General features: G+C 43.9%; 1 pseudogene; it reads left to right on the top strand.

The window, feature by feature from the left end:
- Positions 1–20111: 20111 nt before the first annotated feature.
- On the top strand, positions 20112–20893 carry LOC119650956 (annotated as a pseudogene).
- Positions 20894–23153: the final 2260 nt, after the last annotated feature.

Here is a 23153-nt window from a genome sequence, read left to right as displayed (position 1 = left end):
TTCCATCAGCAATGATTTAAGCTCATATTAAACTTCGCATGTTGAAACACAGCCTGATAATAGAGGCATTACAAATATGCTTTCATAAGAGTGAAATTCCTTGTTTGAAATTTGTGGAGGCATGTACGGCTATAGTAAATATATTGAACATAAAAGAGGCGAATGTAGGCGGGGGATGAGGCAGCCAAGCAAATGCAAAAGATAATATTCACGTATCGTCACTCTCCTTCCAGAAAGGAACATCCCGAGACGTGTTATGAATATGATATTTAAAAGGTATGTGCATTAGCGATACGAGACTTCGACTGACAGTATCAGGATGACGAAAGGGTAAACAGGTATGTGTGCTATGCAAAATCAGGTTCGCTTCTTTGAAAGAGGCAATGTGTCGGCTGAAGTTATACAAATTTGTTTTTATTGGTACATACATAGCATATCTTATATCTTCTATATCTGCTTGCTAGAAAAGTCATTCATTTACACCTTGAAAATGTGGACAGGGAAAAAAGCGAAAGCTACGCATTGCGGGATTTCATCTTCAATGAACAATATTTATCTGCATTACTTGGATATTACACAAATTCCTGCTCCTTGCTCCTAAACAGCAATTATTATTATTAATGGTTTCCACTCAGACGATACCAGCAATAAGCCAACCAAGTAGCTTCACCAGATGTTGAACCTAAAGTCAGGTAACAATCCTTGTTCGCAATATACTCGCAACATGATAAATATGGGAACCACTAAAAAGATATGTCTTCTGTTTAATAATAACAACCTGCGGTACTCTTCTGACTTCATAGTATAAACATTTAAAAAAATGATAAATGGTATAATGCTTATGGTCTATGGGGGAATAAGTGAACGACTCATATTCTGTGATATAAAGTAACTCAACGATGAGATCCATATCCATATGTCTGTGGCGGAGCGAGTAACTTACGTGTCAGACGCACGCAAGTGCGAATCGCGATGGCCATGACATCGAAAAACAATTTCTGACAGCGAAAATTGTTTTTCGATGTCAGGACAGAACTCGGTAGAGAATAGAATACAGAAACGAGCTGGAAGAGGGAGGTACACTTCTCTAATAATTACTCTATAAATTTGTAAATATTTTAATTAAATAATAAAATATGTTGGAATTTATTAATTACTCAATAAGTTGGTAACCCTACAAAAACAAACAATAAAATTAATAAACGTGTAATGGGTTGTCTATCTATTTGATTATGTTCAAACAATTCCGTTTCCTACTTTGCTTACCAACCGTCGAGCCACGATGGATAGATGGCGAGAATATTTCGAGCAGATTGCAATGAAAGAATTAGTTCATCCTCCATTTCCACAATCATTGCCGACATTTGGAGCAGTTAAACCTGTCAGTGCAACTGCAGTCTAGGACGCAATAAAACGAATGAAATCAGGGAAAGCAACAGGACCTGACAACCTCGGATCTGATCTCTGGGAAGTGAACAGTTGGGACCCAACACTGTGGTTCACCGAATTCTTTAATTGGGTTATTGAGGAAGGTAAAGCACCATCTGACTGGCAAGAAAGTGTGACGACACATGGCAGGCGGGAACCTAGGCGTCACTATGAATTCGTTTCCGCCGCTGCATTCAACAGCCGCAGAAACAGCTGACGGATTGACATGAGACTGGGGTGACAAATGTCAAGCATGAGTCTCGAGGGTGGACTCAAATCTCGCCCGGCGGCCAAAGTGATTCGTCAAGCAGTAAGGCCAGGCCTCTTATGGAAATCTGTAGTAAATGGTATAACAAATTAAATAAAGAGCGCCATTAAAAAAAAAACATTCTTTTAATTGTTGGAAGTGAACTAATTATACCAAAAAAATACTACAGTTCCAATATGAAAAAGGAAAGGTAATCCAACAGAATGTTCAAATTACAGTCCGATGCGATTACTTTCCCATTCCATGCATATTTTTGAACGCATTCTTCACAGCGGTATTTTCAAAATCGTTGAAATAACCGTGAAGCAAGCCGCATTTGACAATACACGCTGCGCAGTTAATCATGGAGAATCACCGTGAGAAGCATCGCCCTCTTTACATTGCATTTCTGGATCTAGAGAAAGCGTTTGACCGTGTGCCACATGAACTCATCTGGTATACTCTACGACAACACTTAGTGCCAGAAGAACCCGTGCGCTGGGTTTAATTGCTCTACCAGGATCCGAAAAGTAAAGTTGGAAGTGTGGCGGGTGTATCAAAACCGCTTCATGTCCCTGCTGGTGTTCATCAAGGAAGCGCTCTTTCACCACTCTTTTTTGGTCTTGTTATGGACGCTGTCACACAGGACATCCAACGTCGAGCGCCCTATACACTGTGTCTTATAGCAAAAGTGATCTCGAGCAACTTGACCAAAAAAGAATGATTGGATTCAATCTGAATAAAACTGAATTTTTAAGGATCGATCCTCGTGAAATAGGCACAATCACTGTCAGTGTTAGTTAACTGCCCAGAACTGAGCGATTTAAATAGCTCGGGTCAATACTATCAGCCAATAGATAACAGCATTATGAAATTGCTTGACGCATTAACGCAAGCTGGGTGAAGTTGCGTTCCACAACTGATTTTCTGAAGTCTTAAATCTGAAATTTACTGTAATGTCGTCCGTCCTGTCAATGAACGGCGTCTTGCGGTAATGGGGACGAAGATGTTGCGTTGGACTAGTTGCGTTCAGATCACCTCCGAAATGAGGATATCCGCAATCGATACGGGGCTGCACCGATCGTGGAAAAATTGCGAGAGAGGCGTCTTCGATGGTATAGTCACGTAATTTACGCTAATGAGAACTCACTTGCCACTTGCATTCGATAAAACCAAATGGCGAAAGCGATCGCAACGAGTCGACCCCGCTTGTGGACGGGACAAAGGCTGAAGAAAAAGAAGAATGTCGTTTCGTTTTCGTCCAATCCAATCTCCACTAAATAACTAGTCGACGTAGTCGCTCAATTCGACATTCGCAATCGCCACTTACTTGGATATTGGAATTGGGCAGACGATGTGAGTGACTTTGCGAGCAATGGTGAAATATCAGAGATTTAGTGAAAGATAAATGTTGCAGAAAAGCAAACTGAAGGCAGCTCAGCGAAGGATGTCGCTAGATGATGCTGGACCGTTTTCCTTCTCCTCCGTTTCCGTACTCATTCCAATTGCGTGTTTTTTCTCTTGTGGATTGTTCGCTCCTGCTAATGATTGCCGCCGTTCTGGAGTAGGAGCCTGGCAGCATGGCCTCCCCAGCTCGAGACCCCATGCAGTTTGCTTCAATCACGCGCTGGTTCGGCTGGACAAGGACGTTTCGACGTTCTCGAGGACTGTTCTTATAACTGACTAAAAAAACAGCTCATAAAACGCTTGCCAATAAGTGAGACGACTAAACTTAATGACTTACTGACAGAGTTAACGTAAGGTGACCGTGCGCCAAGACAATTTCTGCGTGCAGCAGCTGGGTGTTCCCAAAATCCGCACCGAGCTGCTTATAGCTTTTTTAGCTGCAGAGGTTCCCGGAGAGTACAAAGGTCATCCTGGCATGTGCGGATTCGGGATCTCTGGACATGCCAGCCGACACCGTGGATCAAAATCATGAGGTCTATTTGTGACGCCCCGGCCTACGCCATCGCTCCATCTTAGGCAGGGTCTGCCTCGTCTTTTTTTTCTACCGTAGATATTGCCCTTATAGACTTTCCGGGTGGCCTCTTAAGCTGGCGTAACTACCCGGTCAATTCAGGCGTTGAAGTTTCGGTACTTCCCATATCTTGGCATCATAATTTGATACCGCAATCGTTAAAACACGTGGCAGCAAATTCTTCGTCTATCCCCACGTATGGCTACAGGCATGTAGACTTGAATTTAGGATTTCCACGAACGTTTTCCTGATGCTTCATTATCGCAGACATCAGTATACTCATCTTAGGCGCGGATTTCCTGTGCCACTATGGATTGTTAGTCGATATATATATATATAACAGGACCTCATTCTGCTCTTCCAGGACTCTTTCCATCCTCTTTCCGAATAGCTTTGTGCAGATGAAGGGGGTAAGTCGCTCCTGAAATATATATTTACATTTTAAACCAAAAATTGTAATTTGGATTGAGCTACACTCCTGTCTATTAACTCTTTCCATCGTTTTTGAAGACATTACCGATGCACATATTCGCGTACTTCCTCAAAAATACCGCAATTCTGAGCCCGTTCAGCACGACATTAACACTGCTGGCTCCCCATTTTTGTCTGAAGTGCTTCCATTGCTACCGCAGAAGCTCGCAGTTGTGCGGAAAGAGTTTGAAGGACGTCTAAAGCAAGTGTTTGCAGATCTTCAGATGGTTGTTGGTCTTCGCCACTTCACATTGTCCTTAAATCCAATTGAAAACGGAGACTTTGTGGCGACTACAGACGTCTAAATGCTCAGACGATTCCACACAGATACCTTACTCTACTCATCTATGATTTTGCGCAGTCTATGGCAAACTCCCGTATTTTTTCGACCTTGAACTTAGCAAGGGATACCAGTCTCTTCGAGTTCATCAGGATGACTTTTGGGCTTTAATATTTTTAAAAAAAAATCCTCCAATTTCCGGCTATTTTTCCGCCACCTACGACCCTCAACCTATACATCATTTCAAAGGTCTAGTTGTCCTCAATACATAGTGATCACGAATTAAGCTACTTTTTCCGAAATTTTCAATATTAACGGAGATACGGCTGTCGAGATTCTTCCAATTTCTGGCCATTTTTCTGCCACCTAGATACCCCAGCCTATACATCATTTCAAAGGTCTAATCCCGAAATTCTCAACATGAATGGAGATTCGGGCACTCAGTTTCGTATATATGGATGATATTCTGGTCGCACCTTCTTCTGAGTCCGAGCATTTAGAATACCTCGAGTGCATTTTTCAACGTCTCCTTGAGACCGGTTTAGTACTCAGCGTTCACTTCCAAAAACTGTTAAGGATCGAAGAAAGTTCCATACATCCTCAGCTGCAAAGGATGAAAACATGGTAATACCGCTGATTAGGTCGGCCTTTGCTGCTGAGTGTGCCATTTTCTTCAACATAATTTGATTTTTAGCTGGGCACCACACTACTTTTATCTCCTTGAAGTTGGAATTCGCTATTGCGTCAATTATTTCCCAGACATTGGGAAGAGTGCAGACTTTTAGGATCTGCAATTAATGCTATATTCTTTTTTGAGCTTTCCTTTGCCATTTGTATGGCAATCTTTATCCCATGCAGTTCAGCAGAGAGGACCGTCATTGGTTGCATCCTGTAGCCAACTTTGGCTCAAGGGTGGTCAGAGACTACGGCACTGCTGGAGACTGCAGTCGACGTTGCTGCATCAGTTGCATATAGGGCAAAACCCCTGTTTCTGAGTTCGATTATTTCATTTTGAATTTTAACTACCCATTCCTTCCCTGCCCTGACCCACTCCAGACCAGCAGGTTTCCCATTCTTCTTTCCTCCTCATAGATCTTGAAATTATTCAAGGCTTGCTCGAAATTGTTATAAGTAGCCGATGGACTATTTTTAGCCACGGGGTTGTCTATAACCAAACTATAGGAGGAGGCAGTAGATCTTTTGAACGTTCGCAGCTCTTTAGAGGCTAATAGCTCCTTTCTGAACTAATGGAAGGAGGGGGGGGGGGACGGTTCGCCCGCCCGGGCATGAGCCGCACGATGCGGTGGAGACTTTGTTAAACCTAAGCATCTTTCCAACTGTGGCGCTACAATTGTGGTTATTCTGTTGTTCAGATATTTGGACATCAAGAGCATGAAGGCAGCCGCATAACCAAGCACTGGTCTCACAATGGTCCTAAACAGTTTTGCGGCTCGCTCAGGTTTTAATCCCCATGGGAATCCTGTGGCAAAATTTACTACTACTTGTCTTTTTCGGCTTTATGATTGTATTATTGATGTGATCCTTCAGGGATTAGGGATTTCATAATTGTCCTGTCTAAAAATGTTATCTCCGGTATCTGTTTTAGAGGGGACTGATGTACCAATACTAGACTGGGAGTTTCAGGGTGTTACATTTATTCACAAAAAGGTCGATTGTTTTTGTAGTAGCCTATCCACCTGATCATCTCCCATACCCATAACAACGATGATAAAGTGATCTGCGTATTATTAGATGTCAGTTGAGTTTGTAGTGAAGCGAGGTTTTGTACAAATTGAAAAATAGTGGACTTAAAACGCTTTCTTTGGGTAGGCCCCTATTTACCGAGCATGCAAACTCATCCAGCTTCAACTCACTGTATTCCAGAAAGTGCAGGATCCAAGAGTGTATGTCAGAAGATACACTTTTCTCTCTCATAGTTTCTCTTACTTTTGACTACAGATAATTTCAGCAACAGGTCCCTCAGCACCTTGTGGGGTGATTTCCCTTTCCTGTACGGATAACAATGCTCCGCAAGCACGATTCAAAGGTTTTGCGTGAAACAAAGGCTTATTGAAATCGGTTCAATGTTTCCTTGTCCGTCCTTCCGTCCTACCGTCCTTCTCTCCTTCTGTCCTTCTGTCCTTCTGTTTTTCTGTCCTTCTGCCCTTCCGTCCTTCCGTCTGTCTGCCTATCAGTCTGTCACACCAGATTTACTCGGAAGCGGCTAAACCAATTGTTACTAAATTTGGTGAGAACACGTGGTCTATGCGTCCCTTTATAAGCAACCGATGGCGAGATTTTGTTGCATGTTTGTGGCGCTCCATACACGCATGGTCATGTGGGGTATTAAATGGAAGAGCTTAATTAGTACTGATTTTATTTCTGATATTGGGTGAAACATAGGGGAGATCGGGCACAAAATGTGAGCCCCAAAAAGTGAAACAGGTTTCGTTCTTAGACCCTAACCAACCGAAAAATCTGAAAAAAATTACAAATTACAATCACAGCTATATGAAATCTAGGCCTCAAAATATAATATATCCCATTCCGATATCTGCCGAAATAAAGTTAATAATAATAAATTACCTTGTTTTAGAAAGTTCTTAAATTCACCACCCAAGACATGTATGACATCGTCATCATATAAAGTGGTGTTATATGAACGGTAGGGTTGATGGGGACGTTTTAGTTTTCCCTTTTTTTACTCGAGGTAGACATGTGTGTGCATATGCTAATAAAGCATGCGGGTAGTAACCAATAGAACCTAGTTACCAGCGGTTTTTAATTTACGTTTTGTGCACGGAGTAAAGTGGAAATGCGTGAAGATGCATTAGATCTATTTTGATACGCACCCATCGTCCCATACATGAAAACGGAAATATCACGCAGTGCAGCAATTGTAGAGGAATCACGTTTCTGAGTACCATATATTAAACATTGTCCGCTATTAAGCTAGATAGATCCATATGCCCAGAGTATCATGGAACCATACAAAGAGGCAACACTCCAGTCAAATCAGAACCAGATCAGATTTTCTGTGTACGGTAAGCACCATTTTTTCATCGACTTTAAGGCCAGGGTAAAAGTGTTCCCGGCCATGAGAGAATTCGGTATATCGACCAAATCGATAAGTCTAATTAGGCCGACTTTGACCAGTGCCCAAGGCCAGATAAAATCAACGGAATTACACTCGAGACCATTCAATGTCAACAACGGTCTATGACAGAAGAATGCCATATCATGGGACCTCTTTAACCTGCCCCTGGAATAAGTGATCCATGTTAATGCAAGAGCCGCCATTCTCTTTAAGTCCACATGAAGATGGACAATTTCGCAGCCTACATAACAATGAAATCTATGAGCGATAAAATCCAGCTCAATACGTTGCGGTGGACGGGTCACTTAATCCGTTTGGATTAGGATAATCCAGCCGGGAGACCCTATGAGGGCAATATCTATGGTAGAAAAAGAAGAAGTGGTAGACCCTTCCTGAGATGGAGGGATGGCGTAGGTCAGGATGCCAGACAGCTTTTAGGGATATCAAATTGGTGGTCCTCAGCCCAAAACCGGAATGTCTGGAGTTCCTTTCTTAGGCAGGCATAGACCAGATATCGGTTGTTGCGCCGTTGATGTTGATGCTATGTAAATGCACATTACCTTGAGTTCGTATAATTGTTAGGAGGGAAGTTAGAACTTAAAGAAATAAAATAAATTTTAAGACAAAAACCCAATGAATTTACAGTAAAATATTTCAAGCCTCAGATGGCTCTGAATACTGTAGTATAATATTTAGCTTTGTTCCCAAAATCGAAACTTCTAACCTGAAACTTTCCAAATGGCTTCCGTTAATAGTTAACACTATTCAATTTACATTTTAATAGTTTCCGTGAACTCAAGAACATTGCTCTCTTTAGCCAGGATCCACTCAAACATTCTCTAAGGAGCTAACGCCTCTAGGTGCATAACATAATCTGAACTGTACAAAGGAAAAGCTGTTGAAATAAACCGAGGCTAATTGGCTACTTAAAAATCAGCTCATGTGCAAAGTTGTCCCAACTATAATAACATTTTCAGGTTTTCTCGTGTAGCTCTTTCTGGTACTTGCAAACTGAATAATTATTCTTTGACCTTTATTTGGATTAGAAAGAAGTCTACCGTTCGAGGAATCATGCTTAGAGCAACTAACTTTAGCTAGAGGAAACCGGGATAAGTTGGTCTTCAGTTCCGTTGAAAGGTAAATTATATTAGAACTCAAAATTTACTCCAACTTATGCTTCAAACATATAAAATTACATACCCCAAATGGAAATCCATGTATACTCCTCATTCAGTTAAACGACGAAGTGAAAGCTCCTGGGATATCCTCCAAACTATCTCGAGGTTTCCTATTTAGTCAAAAATGTAGAAATGTGACCACAAAACCACGAACAGCTGGATTCGTCTTATTTCAAGGCGATCAAAATTCCCAACAGTTTCCTTTTCCTGTTTCTTATTGCTAAGGAAATTTCACTAAAAGGAGAAATTGTGCAAGAATCAAGAATAGGAGAGTTGATGCGAATTTCACAAGACTTTCCTGAAACGCTCGTTAAGGCATAAACGACTACAAGCAAAGTTATACTGGACGTAATTTCACTTACTTATTGGCTTGTTAAGAAGTTCGGAAAAACTTCAAAAAACCTGAACGATTGCATGATTAACCACAAGATTTGATAAATACAGGAAACTTTTGGATTAGTTTGTTTACGTTCAACTTCCAATGGAAAGTGTTCTAGTTTCCAAAGTCGTACATTTTTGCTGCGTAATTGATTCTCAAATTATTGAATGTGTGTAACATTATGGGCATCATTTATCTTCAATCTGAACACTTTATCTATTCACGCCAGTATTTACGCCCAAAGAGTATTTATTATATGGAGGCCAACGCCAAAATATGCCTCAGCTCTCTCCAGGACTTGTCGCGAAACTTACACTCCTTCTCCAATATTCTGCGCCATTTGTTTTTAGGGCGACCTACTCTAAGCTTCAGATCTTCTATCAAAATACCAGAGACTAAATTTTTTCTCCAGAAGCACTTTATATGTATCCCTGAAAGGATGACAAGATTTTGAATTGTAAGCTCCTTGAAGGATCCTCCAATTCCTCCTTCAATTTTTTCCAAATTTTTCGGTTGGATTTGCTCTGAAACGGCTCCTGTTTCACTTTTTGTACCAAACATGGTGAGTCCTATCTCCCCTATGATTCACCTAATATTAGTTTCAAAAAGTACTAATGGAGCCCTTTTATTTGATACTCCACATGACCACCTATGGAAAAAAAAAATTACACCCCCCTTTTGCATATATGTATGTAGAGCCTCCCTCAAACTCAACACAAAATGGGGCCACATACTGCGTGTAACAGTTTTCACTAAATTTCGTGGCAATCGGTTCAGCCAATCGAGTGTGACAGACAGACAGACGGACCGACGCAAACAAGGTTCTTGCAACTAAATTTGAACCACAGCCAAGTAGCTTAGAACTTGCTTTCTCAGACGATAATTGAAAGTAAAATTAACGTAGCTATTGTCTATGAGCAGTACGAAGATCCACACAGTGGAATTTGTGCAGCCGATAAGAGCGGAAAACGGTGATAGGGTTCTGCTAAGATGTCAGCACAGAAGGAACAGAAGGAACAATGAAGATCCTCTAGAGTGGATTCACGCGAGCAAAAATAGGTGGTACCTGCATCTACAGCTCCTATGCGACACCAAGTCTTAGAAGGGAGGATTTGTAATCAATGGTGGAGAGGTAAGCGAGGAATGCAAGAGACATAATCCTAAAATCATAGCTGGCGACTTTAACGCATGGGCTCCAAAATGGGGCAGCCGAGAAACGGACGCAAAAGGGCGTGTATAACTTGAAGTTCCTTTTAGTCTGAATCTAATTCAAGCAAACACCGGATGCGTCAACACTTTTCTAACAAGGGAAATGGGGTCGACCATAGATGTCACTCTTGTTACAGACAATCGGACCATCATTTCCGAAATCAAGCACCTTACAAAAATAAATTGGTTCCGAAAGACAGTTGTAAAATGGGCAGTCAAAAGTTTTGACTAGGAAACTCTCAAATAGGCCCTGTTGCAAAACAAAACAATGCTAGAAGGAAACGCAAATGATATAGCTTCCCAGATTGGCGAAAAGTTAAGACGAGCATGCGATGCGCCCATTTCTAGGTGTACTGATTCCCAGAAACAAGCGCCCCACTTTTGGTGGAACCCTGAAGATGAAAAATGCCGCCAGACCTGTCTCAAGGCCAGATGACGCAGTCAACGAAACAGGAACCGATCTGAATACGGGCAGCTATATGAACAATATAAAGAGGCGCGGTAAAAAATCCTTACGGGAGGGCATTCGTTTTGGGGGGGGGGGGGGTATCTGCATGTTCCCTGTCGTCGCCAAGATAAGAGATAAAATACCACATCAACACCCTATGGATCATTTTGGAACAGTATGCGGAGTTTAGATCTTCGCTCCACTTGCTTCATCGAGTTCGTGAAAAATTTTCGATAGCGTGAACAGGAGTGCAGTACCCAGGAGGCACATTCCGTAGAAACTAATAGCCAGAGCGACATATGATAGCGCAAAATCATGTGGTGCTCTGACGTAAAATCTAGGAGAATTTCCAGAGCCAAAGCGGAGTGCACGAGGGTAACGGCGACGTTCTTCATGCTGCCTTGCCCAGGGGACGTGGAGGAGTTTAATGGACTATAACCTTTTTCCTCAAACATTGCAACAAGGCTAATGACATATGTTTGCCTCCTCACCTCTGTCGACGAGTCATGGACCTTTTCCAAATAGCTCAGCATTTGGAAAGAGAGGGAAGTGTAGTTAAACTGAAAGTAAACCCACAAAATCAAGGTTCTTAGTCTGACGGGCCATCGCACTCACTCTTTCTGCATCAGAGCGTCTAAGGCGTCGACCATTTTTGTATCTTGAAAGCGTGGTGGCATTGAACTAGATATTGTCCGAACTCTAGATCCGCTTTCGCTGCCTTGTCTAAAATCTCAACACCCAGTTCAAGTTGTTCTGTGCTATTTGTTCTGTGCTGTTGTAATTGCTGCCTTGCTATTTAGAAATAGCACATGGAAAGTGTACTCTGCTGTCAATTAAAAGCTCCAAGCCCCCGCCAACGGCTTTCTGCGTTGTATCATCGGGGCACGCTGACCTGACACTATCTCAAATGAAAAGTTGGTCGGCCCACAGGCCTAGCACTCGTATGCACTGTGATTGGAACGTGGACGTGGCTGTGGAAGGTTACCCATTAAGGGTGAATTGCCTCAGCGTGGGTCGCCTCAAGGGTACTTGGCGCTGGACAGTGGAGGAGGAGTGCAAGCGTGTCGGAAACTCGTGGTTGGAGTTGAAATGTACTTCAAGAAACCGCCAACGATAGCATGTAGGTGTGGTTGACGCGCTATACCCCACCAAGGGGTAAGCAGCGAACTAAATATAGATAGAACCATCATATACCCAAATATTCTTACATAAAAATCAACAAAATCATGGAATTAGTTATGAAACTCGCTGTGGAAAAAAAAGATTGCAAAAGGTTGCATCCGATCAGAGTTGGTTTCTTTCAAATGTGATTGCCTGGTGGTCGTTAGACGTGAAGTCTTCGCTAACTTCCCAGTACATATGAGGTGCCAGCGCAAGACTAAAAAAAGTCAGATCTACAATTGAATCAGATCCCCCCTTGCCGATAGGTATTTACTTCCCCTTCTTTGGCCAGAACTATATCCAACTAGGCGAATACTTCTTATAGGCCCCTTGCGGTAGTCTGTCTGCTGTCTCACTCGATGGCCCACGCATCAAAGTTCCCGGCTGTCACCTGTGGACCTCGTCTCCTTATGTCGCGAACAAGATCGTCTAACCGGTCTTGAAAATCAAGCAGTGTGAGGTTCGATGGGGCGTAGCAGCTGTATACGAATATACCGCTAATTTTTGCCACACAAAGTCATTAGCCACCTGACCTATGTCATATTGTATGGCTCGACGACCACACGCCCATATCGCCGCTCCACCAGTTGAATCTGTGACCCATTGCGGATTTGAAAATGGTCTGCTTAAGCAAATCCTGTGCGATCCTGCAATGATTGAGGGTTATTTGTATTAACGTCATTCACTGTAGTTAACGCATTCCTAAATTTCGGGCATTTACAGCTTCTGGCCCTATCGATGCTGCTGGTGCATGCCTTTGCGAGAGGTCTGCTCCCTTAGCCGGCAAAGAACCCATCCAATTCCAACCTTCCCCACGGTCAACAGCTTCAGATCTGCCTCCACTGCCAATCGAATTGTAGACATTGGAGTATCGCCATAAGCATAATAGATTCTTCTCCGAATTCCTCCAGCTTCAAATGTTGTTTCAAGGCTGTGCAGATTTCTTCTCTGAATGTTATCGATGAGATCTTTGCACTGCTTATAGATCTCATGTTTTTGGGAACATTCTGCGAAATTCTCCCAAAGTGAGTTTATAACGACAGCCGTCAGTTTTTTCAACTCAAACATAAGATCCCTTTTTGGGTCCTCCGGATTTTGTTGACACTTCCGCCTAGGTCAGAGCCATATTTCACCTTTTTAATAATAACAATAATAATAATAATAATCGTTGGCGCAACAATCCATGTTGGATCAGGGCCTTGAAGTGTGTTAGAGCACTTCATTCAAGACCGTAACGGTACACCACAGTAGACTGTAGGAGGCAATGTGGTCAGCATTGCGCTCGCCCGAGATTATTACCCTGATTTGACTCAGCTACTCATTCACAGCTGAGTCGACTGGTATCCGACGTCAAATCACGATACAAATTCCACTGCCACCAGTGAGATTTGAACCGCGCCCTTCCGTACGACAGCCTTGTGCTCTAACCACTCAGCTATCCGGACACACCTTTCACCTTCACCTTTTTCGCATACGATAAATTGCCTTTTGGCGAATTCGCACCTTTGGTTTCTTGTTATTTTTTTGTTTACCACCTTAGTACATCCACTGTTTTTATTTTCCCTGGGTTTCGTTTCGCTACCTGCCATTTGGACATTGGGCACATGTTTTACCTCTTCTGAAGTTTTAGATCCATTTGTTAGATTGGTTAAAACGCTTTTTCTCCTTTTTGGCACCTGATGATTCGCCAAAGCGTGCCCCTCTTTGTCTCGCAGTCTCTTACTTAATCGGAGGTCGATGACCTTGTGCTTTGGTGACACTGTTGGAGTAGGGGGTTTCTACTTTTTCTTAGGTATTTTTTCTCCTTTCTACGACCTATTATAAAGCGCACTGATGGCTCTCATCATGTTCTTGATGCCAAGTTGTGCTTGTCATTTATGAATTCGGACAGCTCAACTATTTTAACCAAAAGCTGCATGAAAGGTAGTTTTTCCGGTCAGGGCTCTGTTCTCGGTGAGTCTTGGCCAGATTATTCATTTTACAAACTGCTTCACTTTTTCAATTCATCATCATCATCAACGGCGCCACAACCGGTATCCGGTCTAGGCTTGCCTTAATAAGGAACACCAGACATCCCGGTTTTGCGCCGAGGTCCACCAATTCGATATCCCTAAAAGTTGTCTGGCATCCTGGCCTACGCCATCGCTCCATCTTAAGCAGGGTCTACCTCGTCTTCTTTTTCTACCATAGATATTGTCCTTATAGACTTTCCGGGTGGGATCATCCTCATCCATCCGGATTAAGTGACCCACCCACCGTAACCTATTGAGCCGGATTTTATCCACAACCGGACGGTCATGATATCGCTCATAGATTTCCTCATTGTGTAGGCTACGGAGTCGTCCTAGGGGGCCAAATAGTCGTTTTTCTCATGATGTCGATATTCGATATCGTCGGCATAGTCCAGAAGTTGGGTGGACTTAAAGAGGATCGTACCTCTTGCATTTACCTCAGCATCACGGATCACACTCCAGGGCCAGGTTAAAGAGGACGCATGATAGGGCATCCCCTTGTCGTAGACCGTTGCTGATGTCGAATGGTGTTGAGAGTGATCCTGCTGCTTTTATCTGGCCTCACACATTGGTCAGGGTCGAAATTATACTGATTTCCGTCTGCAACTGTTTTCTTTCTGTACGAAACTCGTTCTTCTCATAATGACTGCGAACTGTCTTTTTCTTATTAATATTATTTTTCTATCTGACGTCTCTCGTAACCTACTCTGTAGTAACCAGGTCTGAACTGAGTGGAGAGCGCCGGTGACCTCATTTGTCCGCTGGTATTAATGACATTCGAAATAAATTTCGAATGCCGCGAATCCTGCCGCGCACATCACTCCACCCCCAGATGAAACCGAGGGGTTTCAGCGACCGAATCCGGAACTATGTTCCCCATCAGTCCTTGAAGAGAACGGCCGTTGTTTAGGGATGCACACGGGCTTCAGCCTGGACAGGGAGACCGCCTTTTTGTGTCCACCGATGTCGAGCTGGAAGAAATGTTCTCCCCGCTCGAGAACGCGGTACGGGCCCTCATATGGAGGCTGCAGCGGCTTCCGGACGGCATCCGTCCTGACCGGAACGTGCGTGCACGTGTCCAGTTCCTTGAGCGAACTGGCAGGTGTGGACGAGTGTCGGGTGGGTGGTGGCGCTTTGATGCGTCGGAGATTGTCTCTCAGCAGACGCACCAACCACGACTCTGTGAGACCCGATCTCTTGTCGAAGACCGGATCGCTTGGAAGTCTTGGGTTCTCCCCGTATACCAGCTCCGCGGGGCTGGCAGCAAATTCCTCTCGGCGGGTTGTACGTAGGCCGAGTAGGACGAGAGACAAGACTTGGGTCCAAGACGGATCGTTGCGTGCCACAATGGCGGCTTTCAACGTCCAGTGCCAACGTTCTAGCATCCCATTGGATTGCGGGTGGCATGCAGTAATCCGTTGACGTTTTAACCGTAGGAGTTTGGCTAACTCCGAGAAAAGGGTGGACTCAAATTTCATTCCCTGGTCAGTGATGACCACTGCAGGGACACCAAAGCTAAGTACCCACTCTCGACAGAGGGCTTCGGCACATGATTGCGCCGTAATGTGATTCAGAGGTATTGCCTCAGGCCACCGCGTAAACCTGTCGATGATTGTGAGACAATACCTATAACCGTGCGAGTTGCCCATTCTGTCGGAAATCAGATTTGCCACTTTGTCTCGGCAGGATGAGCATCGAGGTGTATAAGGCTTCATCCTGCTGACTTGTTGGTAAAACTTCCGCACCTGGTGCGGTTGCTCCCTGTACTTTTCAAATTCACAGACCTATTGGTTCTCCCAAGCTTCCTTTTTCCGTCTGTGAAGTCGCTTCTCCGCTCGCCGAAGTTCGTGATAGGTCTCCGCGCGTGCCCGCGTTCTTTGAGAATGCAGCATTACTCGGTATGCGGCATTCTTCCGTTCCGTTGCTAGCTTGCATTCATCTTCAAACCAGCCGTTCCGGCTCCTTTTGCGGCTGGGGCTAAGTATGTTTGTGGCCATATCCATGATAATATTCTTCAGGTAGTTGTGAAGATCATTTGTTGATGCTTCATCTCCAGGTCCTCTGTTAACTGCGGTTATTGCGGCATCCATTTCCCTCTGATAGGTGTTGCGGAAAGCTGTGTTGTGTATGGCTTCAGTGTTAACTCTCACCTGATTGTCAGAGGGGATTGTAGGTGGTATTGTTATTCGAGCTCGGAGCACCATGCTTACGAGATAGTGATCTGAGTCTATATTGGCTCCCTATATGTTCTGACATTCATCAAGGCTGAGAGGGGGCGGCGTTCAATCAACACGTGGTCAATTTGGTTGAAAGCGGTCCCGTCTGGAGAGGCCGACGTTTGTTCTGTGGAGCACTTTCCGTGCAAATCAGATACTTCCAATAACCATTTCGTGTGACACTGCTAATTGAATAATCCGCAGTCCATTATCATTTGTATTTAGATATAAGCTATTAGAGCCAACGTATCGCCTGAATACGGGCTCCATTCCTACCTGGCTGTTAAAATCCCCAAGTATGATTTTGATATTATATCTGGGGGAGGCTTCGAGGGTTCGTTCTACTGCCTCCTTTTCCGACTCTACAGTCTCCTCTGCAAAGGCGTGAACGTTAATGAGGCTTATATTTCTAAATTTGCCTCGCAAGCGCAGAGTGCATAGCCGTTCACTTATGTTTTCGAAACCGATAAAAGCAGGTTTCAGTTTTTGGCTGACTAGGAAACCTACTCCGAGCACATGGTTTAATGGATGGCCACTATAATATATGGTGTAGCGACTCTTCTTCAGGAAGCCGGTCCCTATCCAACGCATTTCCTGTAACGCTGTTACATCGGCCCTATATTGGGACAGGGTATCGGCTAGCTGCTCAGCAGCTTCATCTCTGTACAGGGAGCGCACGTTCCATGAGAAAATGCGCAAATTGTTATTTCTTTATCGTTGTCGGGTTCGCCGTTTTGTTATCCGTCTAGTTCGAGGATCCTGCTGTGGTTCCGTAACAAATTGTTTTGTAATTAGAGTCGTCAGCCCTACCCAACTCCTAACTTGGAGGACCAGTTTGTACACTTTGTCCCATTGTTAGGCGCGGGAGACTCGCCTTCATCTTTCTCCGTCTGCAGCCTTTCGTTAAGAAAGAGCTTCCAGCGGTCAGCACGTGGAGGTGAAGATAGGGTTTGGTAGTAGAACTGTTGGTGTTGGTTCAGCAGGCGTTTTCCAGGTTTTATGCTCCATCGTGGGTACCAATCCACGTTTCGTTCTGAGACCTATACTACCCTTTGACCACCCACATCTAAATACAGCCATCAACTCAAAGGTCTTGATTAGTTCGTTTCGAAACTTTCTAATTTTACCGTTTGTTACGAAGAAAGGCAATGAGGACTTAAAAGGTACAGACTTAAATTGAGAGAGGATTCAGTTGCTGAAACCGAGCATAACAATATCGCGACAAGAAAAATATCATTATTGAAAAGCTCTTAAAAAGCATCTGAAATTTTAATGAAACTCTAACACAATACTTGTCTGTGCATTAACACGATTCTGAAATCAATCTCTATGGCATCATAGCATTTCATCATCTATCTGAACATTGGTAGAAAATGCAAGCTCAGTTGCCAACTCAACCAACCCCCTATATGGCTCTGATTGGAATCACGAAGGAGTGGCTGGCTTATTAAGTTTTCTATGCACTATGTGTAATTCATCCATGAGTCAATGTTTGTAGGGGTCTGACAAGGTAGTGCCGGCCAAATTCATGCTTGATTGCAGTAAATGACTAAAGACAAATGGAAACCTTCACTTCATAGGTGAAGCCTATGGAAAAGAGTATGCAGGTTTGAATATCCATCCATACATACGAGCTAGACTTCTGTCTGTCACTAATAGTAGGGATTTACTGCTGTAACATAATTAGAAGTGCCGCCCATATGGATGGAAGGGACCGAGTTATCACCTCTGAATGCTGCGCTTTTATCCTGCAATAAAAATCGATTAAGCCTAAAAGGGGCTTGGCGATTGGACTAAGCTATGGGCATATAAGTATAAAATTAAAGGGTATCTCTTTTTAATCGAAGTTACTTCGTGCAAGAAAAATTTTGCTGGCAACAATAGGAGAGATGAATACGCATAACTCGTTTATGTTTAAAAAGGTCACACACTTACGTGAATAGGTATGCAGGACTTCTTAATAATCCTGTTTTCGATAAAATGTATATTCAACTAGAATGGAAGCCACAAATCCATATTAATTACACAGCAAAACATCCGGGCTAATGACTACATGAAAGCCACAAACTCGGTAATTTGAGAAATAATAAAAACGAGCTTTTCTCCTTATTTATCCAAGCATACCTGTGCCCTCATAATATCTCGTTATTGTGACCATTCCCAAGCCAGATAAATGTCAGAAAACATAAATCCAGAGCATACTCAGAATGAATAAGAGCAACCTTCAACATCCGTAATTTCTACAGGATCTGAACAGGTTACACATACGATGTGATGCCTGCAAATACCTCAGAGCAGAGCCAGTGAAGACGAAAGTTTCCAGACAAGTATTTATAGTGCATCTTGGTAAATTTATGATCCAGGAACAAATTCCGAACAACAATCCTTGACTTTCGTCCCTGCGTATCTATGTCATGTTCAACTCTGCAGTAAGCCCACATGACAGCCCGTCACATAAAAAATTCAATCTCCGCAAAATAAAAGTGAAATAAAAATTCCATTTATAGACATATTTATGTCCGTTCTAATTAATTTTTTATTCCATTCAACCGCCCGGCCATGTTGGATGTGCTTTTATATCTACATGTAATGAATATGGAGTCCTAGTGAGATCCTTGGCGCTGTGGCTCTTTGTATAAATGATTTCGTATGCCAGTCATTCCGGCACTGTCAGCAGCCACAAAAACCAAAAATGAGGGTTTACGGTTTCTCCACGAAGCACTCGTTCAATTTAGTAAGAGAAGTGTCTTCAATGGAAGTTCGTTAGACTTTATGGCTTGTCTGCTGCTAGTAAACGCTGAACGGAGGCTGTGATAAAGCAGAATTTACTATAATGAATTTTCTGCATCATTAATAAAACGTTCACCACCATTTGTATGTGAATATGCAGGATGGCTATAAAATTAAACTGAATAGCACATGCAAATGCAAACGATATCATTTACCGCTTATTAGGTTGATCTACAACCACACAGTCAAGCCAGAAGTGTCGGTATAGAAAACTGGGAACCTAAAACCGCAAAATGTACAAACTGTAACAAGGATACGATCAGTCAAAAATATAGGGAACAGGTGAAAAAGAAAAAAATCCGAAGGACCAAGCCTAAATCTTCTACTTTCGAACTCATTGGCCCACAGCTATGCCAATATCATAGTGATCCGCAGGAATTTTTTTTTAAACCACGACTGATTTTTACACTAGAGATGGGTAGGTGATGTATCTAATATTACAGAAGTGATATCACCTTAAAGTGTGATATCACATTACCATCACTTAGTGCGATAGAAACAATAACAATAACATCATCTGACATTACCGCATCACCTAACATTACCATGTGGCGCAGCAGGATTGTGTGATGTTGCGCAGCAGGATTCGCAGCATTTGAAATTTATTTCCAAAGTTGCGAATGCGAGTGATTAGACGACGCCACTGGCGCTCTCCACTCAGTTTAGAGCTCGCCACAGGAGTGGGAAGTAGGCGGTGGAAAAAGTTCCGTTGGTTGGCGGCAGAGGAATTGCTCTCTTCTGCCTCCAGCCTTAAACGACGACGGATCGCTCGCGCTGCTAATCCTGCTGCGCCACATCACTCCGCTCCCAGATGAAACCTAGGGGTTCCAGCTACCGAATCCGGAACTGTGCTCCCCATCAGTCCGCGAAGAGAACGCGCCGTTGTTTGGGGGCGCACACGGGCTTCAGCTTGGACAAGGAGACTACCTTTTTGCGTCCACCGACGTGTGTACACGTGTCCAGTTCCTTGGACGCGCAGACAGCGTCGGAGATTGTCCCTCAGCAGACGCCCCAACCCCGACCCAGTGAGACCCGATCTCTTGCCGAAGACCGGATCACTTGAAAATTTAGGGAAGTGTAAAGCAAGTGCTCAGTTAAAATGTCGCTCCTATCTACACGTTCGGCCACCACTGTGGCCCGGTCATTGCCGAAGGCTGCATCACATATTGCTGTCAAGGCCGCGTACCCAGCCGCTTCCCAAGCTGCTCGTAAACTCCATGTATCATGCAGTCAACGTATTGAGCATTGGTGACGGTATCGCTCGTGTCTATGGTTTGAAGAGCATCCAAGCCGATGAGATGGTGGAATTCTCCTCCGGATTGAAGGGTATGGGTTTGAACTTGGAACCCGATAACGTCGGTGTTGTCTTCTTCGGTAACGACAAGTGGATCAAGGAAGGTGACATTGTCAAGCGTACTGGTGCTATCGCCGACGTCCCAGTTGGTTAACAATTGTTGGGACGTGGCGTTGATGCCTTGGGTTTCCGTGTCGGTATCAAGGCCCCAGGTATCATTCCTCGTCCCTCTGTACGTCAGCCTATCCAAACTGGTATTAAGGCCATCGATTCATTGGTGCCAATCGGTCGTGGACAGGGTGAATTGATCATTGGTGACAGACAGACAGGTAAAACTGCCCTTGCCATCGACACAACCATCAACCAGAAGCATTTCAATGACGGACAAGATGAATCAAAGAAATGGTACTGTATCTACGTTGCTATTGGCAAGAAAATATCCACTGTTGTCAAGATGTCAAGAAGTTGGCTGGTGCTATGAACTACTCCATCATTGTCTCAGCCACTGCCTTTGATGCTGCGCCACAACCGCATCACCTAATAATACCACATCACCTAATAGTACCGCATCCGGTACCAAAGTGGTATTGTAATATATCACCTAACATTACCGCATTACCAAGTATCCCCGAAATACACCTCACATTATCACTCTTCGTCGTACAAGTCGCAGCAGCAGTTCTCGATGCGTTGGACTTGTTTTAGGCTGACTTTTGGGCTGACTTCGTGTCAACATTATGGTTGGTTTCGGGCTGTCTTTGGACTAGAAAATAATTTCTTGTGCAAATGAATATGTGGATGAGATTCTTGGCTTGAAGTAATTGATTTGTAATTTTATGGATTGGAATGGATGTCGGTGGTTGGTTGATGTTTGTATGGCGTTGGTCTCCATAGATTTCCTATTCGAGGGAATTATCAAGCGCTAGTGCGGACTATCGGATGTGAACCTGCATTTTCGGTTGGATTTGATATGAGAAGATGATCTCGATTTTGTGTGTGATAGATCTTTTAATTATGGCAAGCAAAAATAACATCAAAAGGCCTAGACCGGATACCGGTTGTTGCGCCGTTGATGATGATAAAAATAACATCCAAGAGAAGTAATGCTCGTTCGCAGAAATAATTTTTAAGATTTTGCTTAAAATAAAACCTTATTAATTCCATTCACTGTCTGTCTGTCTGTCAGTCCTTTTTTCCAGAAATGGAAATCTTCCAAAAATACTGGGACACATGAGCGTGTGGGGGGGGGGGACACCACTCCTAAGTCCTGCCTTCTCCCCCGTGGAACCAATACAAAGTATTTCGTCGCGGGGTGGACATGGCTCTAGCCTCTTCCCCTATCTATTGCATTTGCGACCGAGCCTTTCTCGCCTCCTCTGCCTCTCTCAATCTGCCCTGAGTCCGCCCTACCACGTTCTTCACTGCTTTCCAATTCTCGTCCTGAATAGCTGGAACTGCAAAGAGGAGTATTGTGCTCACCACTCTAGTTGTAAGTACATTTGGCATCACACTTGCCAGGGACTCGCTAACATTGGACACTTTAGTGCAAACATGTTGTAGATGCTGATTTTGAATTGATGATATGTTTCCCCATTTTGATACGGAGAGTGATTTCCTTACGTGACTTCGTGATTAGCACCGCCTCTGTTTTATCCTCCGGATGCAAAAACTGCATCTTCAGACAACTTCTTAATAACAGTAATTGCTTCGGATGAATAAAGTTCCACATCCGTCAGATATTTTGCAACAAAAATTACGGCTATGTCATCAATGTAACCCATTATTGTAGCCTCGTTAGCAACTGAGATGTTGAGGACATCATCACACACGAAGTTTCACAATAGTGATCCCAGAACAGAGGCCCATGGTACACCTCAGGAAACAATGTATTCTTTGGTTCCATTATCTGTGTCGTACCAAAGCCTTCTAGCTGTTAAATATGTGTCGATAAGCGCAGTCAAGTAACTAGGTACATCAATCGCCATCAAAGGCCTCCTTATAAGAATTCAAATGGCAAAAAAATAAGCATCAGTTGTTGATAATCGCTGGCCCTTAGTCCTAGTTTGACTCTATCAAACAATGTATCCTCGCATTTATATCTACAGATTGATGTAAACACATCCCTTTTTTTTTTGTGCGTACACGGAGGTGGAAAATCTTAGAAAGACACGTCCGCCACAGCTCCGCCGCCCGAACGGCGGAACAACAGCGGGCGCGTGTGGGATTCACACCCACTAAAAACCACCCCCGGTCTCTCCAGCCCCAGCCCCGCGGGACCACCATTGAGGTATTACTTCGCGGGGTAGGTTTGCTCTTAGGCACTCATCCTTCTCCTATTTGCAGCTTTCCTCCTTCTTTGTTCTTTCAGCAACTCCTCCTGCATTTGGATGATTGCGGAGCTAACCGCAAGCCACTTCTCCTCGGACTCCAGCATCTCAGTAACCAAGCTCTCCGGGGTCCCGCTCCTGCCCAGCACCTGGTTTAAGCTCCTTCTCTCCATCGCAAATCGTGGGCAGTGAAACATCACATGCTCTGGATCCTCCGGTATGCCATCGCATCTGGGACAGTTCGGAGAATCATCCAACCCAAAGCGGTGCAGATACTGCCTGTAGCAACCACCGTGTCCCGTGAGGAACTGGGTAATGTGGTAGTTGGTATCCCCATGTTTTCGCTCAAGCCACACCCTAATGTTGGGAATGAGCCTGTGCGTCCACCGACCTTTCGCAGACTCGTCCCATCTGCGTTGCCAGAGATCAAGCGATTCTGACCTTGCCGCATTTCTACGCTGTGCATGCCCCTCCATATGTCTTGCATTGTACAGGACACTCATTTCTTTGGCCAGAATGTCAACCGAGATCATGCCTGCCACCACCAATACTGCCTCATCTGATGTGGTTCTAAAAGCACTGCAAACCCTCAAAGCCATCCGCCGGTAAACCGAGTTCACCTGCTTCCGTCTCTGAGA

Source organism: Hermetia illucens, chromosome 3 (genome assembly GCF_905115235.1).
Source record: "Hermetia illucens chromosome 3, iHerIll2.2.curated.20191125, whole genome shotgun sequence".
Lineage (NCBI taxonomy): Eukaryota > Metazoa > Arthropoda > Insecta > Diptera > Stratiomyidae > Hermetia > Hermetia illucens.
Note: the sequence above shows the minus strand (reverse complement) of the source record. Positions and strands in the feature narration are given on the sequence as shown.